We start from the raw sequence: 2,285 nt of genomic DNA, 5'->3' as shown, positions 1-2,285 counted from the left end.
ATTGTGCTCTCTCTGTTTCAAAAATAAATAAACATAAAAATATTTTTAAAATTTATTTTCTATTAATCTAATGAATTTCATTTTTAAAAATCTTTTTAATGTTTATTTATTTTTGAAAGAGAGAGAGCACAAGCAGGGAAGGGGGAGAGAGAGAGAGAGAGAGAGAGAGAGTCTGAAGCAGGCTCCAGACTCGGGGCTCAAATTCACAAACCGCGAGATCCTGACCTGAGCTGAAGTCAGACACTCAAGCGACTGAGCCACCCAGGCGCCCCCCAGTGAATTTCTATCATTATCTAAAACTTATGGCAACTTAAATAGACTTCAAAATGAGTAAAGTTGAGTTTGACAAACACAGGAAATTGCAGAGGTTTCAGCATGTGACAAAGAAGACAATTTTATGATTTTACTGTATGACAAATGGTGATTCCATATGCTAATTGACTCAGCTGGAATTCTGCTCTTTTATGTTAGAGGCTATAGAAAAATGGATTTTAAAAAAATGACTCCAGTGAATTGGCTAGGACTGGTCTTAGACCACTTGGTAACAGAAATAAAGGGGCTTATGGGCGCCCGGGTGGCTCAGTCGGTTAAACTTCAGACTTGGGCTCAGGTCATGTTCTCACGGTTCCTGAGTCCGAGCCCCACATTGTGTTCTCTGCAGTCAGTGCAGAGCCCCGTTCAGATCCTCTGTCTCCCTTTCTCTCTTCCCCTCCCCCCGCTCTCTCTCTCTCTCTCTCTCAAAAATAAATAAGCATTTTTTAAAAAAGAGATAAAGTGTCTTAGACAATGTCAAAGTTTATTTTCACTAAATGTAAAACAAGTTCAAAGTCTTGGATTTCTATGGACGCTTCTTAATGTCCTCGGAACCTTCATTTTTTCTGCTCAACCATCGTTTGTACGAATTGCTCCACAATCACAAGATGACTAACGCAGCTCCAGCCATCATATCCGTGCCTATGACAGGAAAAAAGACAATCCCGGTGTCATGGGATCAAGCCCCGCATCTAGCTCCATGCTGAGCCTGGAGTTGGCTTGAAATTCATTCTCTCTCTCTCTCTCTCTGTCTCTCTCTCTCTCTTTCTCTCTCCCTCTGCTGCTTTGCCCCACTTGAACTCTCTCTCCATCCTAAAAAAAAAAAAAAGAGGAAGGAGGAAGGAGGAAGAGATGACTTTTAGGGAGCATTCCAGAAGCTCTCTCCAACAACTTCTGTATATCCTTGGGAGAACTTAGTCACAATTTCATCTCTATCAACAAGAAAGAGTGAGAGATAAGGGTTTTTCAGCTGAACAAAATCAGGGCACCGTAACTAAGGGAGGGGTTTCATAATGATATGAGGTAATCTGGGGACAAATGTGCAGGAGGAATACTGTTTCTTATTTGTAATCAGTGTCACTCTGCTCCAGGCCAGTACGATTCTTGACAAAATATTAATTCCTTATACATTAGTTAAGGGACTATATAGTCAGAGTGAAGAGACATGCTCTTTCACTCGCCAAGTTTGACAAAATACTGCAGAGCAAAAACATATTTAAAAAAATCAAGTAAGTAAAACTTAAGGTGTGTTAGACATTAAAACTTGCTTATGTCTGCTGGCCAGATGTAGCTGGCAAAGTTTGGAGGGGAGGAGGAAGGGAGAAGACGGGAAACTTTCACAGTTGAAAAAAATTATAAATACATGGCTGTATTCCAAACAAGACCTTTTACCCAAAATGTAAATTTGTGAGTTCTCTTGAAGACTTGGCAGTTCTGGTGACCCCGAGTCCATGTTCCCAAAGGCCACCAATTGGCTAGAAGTGAAAAAGTGGCATTCCCAGTGCCCTCTGCCGATGCCGGTGACCTGTGAAGCTTGCCATTCGTGTCTCAGATAGGAAGGGTGTCAGCTGCCATTTGTTATGACACTTGTACTATTCCTTCCCCCCTCCCTCCCTTCCTTTCTTTCTTTCTTTCTTTCTTCCTTCTTTTTAAATATGGAATGCTTCACGCATTTGAGTGTCATCCTTGCACAGGGACCATGCTCATCCTCTGTATCGTCCCAATTTTAGTACATGTGTCGTGGAAGCAAGCCCTGTACTATCATTTTTTGAAGGTAGATTTAGGAAGAGAAAGGAGTCATATTGTCTGTATTCTTATCTTTTCAAAAGCAGAATAATTAAAAAGGGCTGTTTTTTCATCCAATCTGGCATATTTATTTTGATTTCTTTTCTGGCCCCTGCAGGCATTGAAGTCTGTGGCTCTCTGCACTACATGAGTTTCAATGTCAAATGAATTACATTGTCATTTGGCAT

The 2,285-nt window shown here is 41.0% G+C and overlaps 1 non-coding gene across 1 annotated transcript; it reads right to left on the bottom strand.

The window, feature by feature from the left end:
• Positions 1–1,961: 1,961 nt before the first annotated feature.
• LOC125149789 (U6 spliceosomal RNA) lies at positions 1,962–2,064 on the bottom strand. Its single transcript, XR_007146073.1, has one exon. It is a non-coding gene; the product is annotated as a U6 spliceosomal RNA (small nuclear RNA).
• Between the last annotated feature and the right edge of the window lie 221 nt (positions 2,065–2,285).

Source organism: Prionailurus viverrinus, chromosome D3, assembly GCF_022837055.1.
Source record: "Prionailurus viverrinus isolate Anna chromosome D3, UM_Priviv_1.0, whole genome shotgun sequence".
NCBI lineage: Eukaryota > Metazoa > Chordata > Mammalia > Carnivora > Felidae > Prionailurus > Prionailurus viverrinus.
Note: the sequence above shows the minus strand (reverse complement) of the source record. Positions and strands in the feature narration are given on the sequence as shown.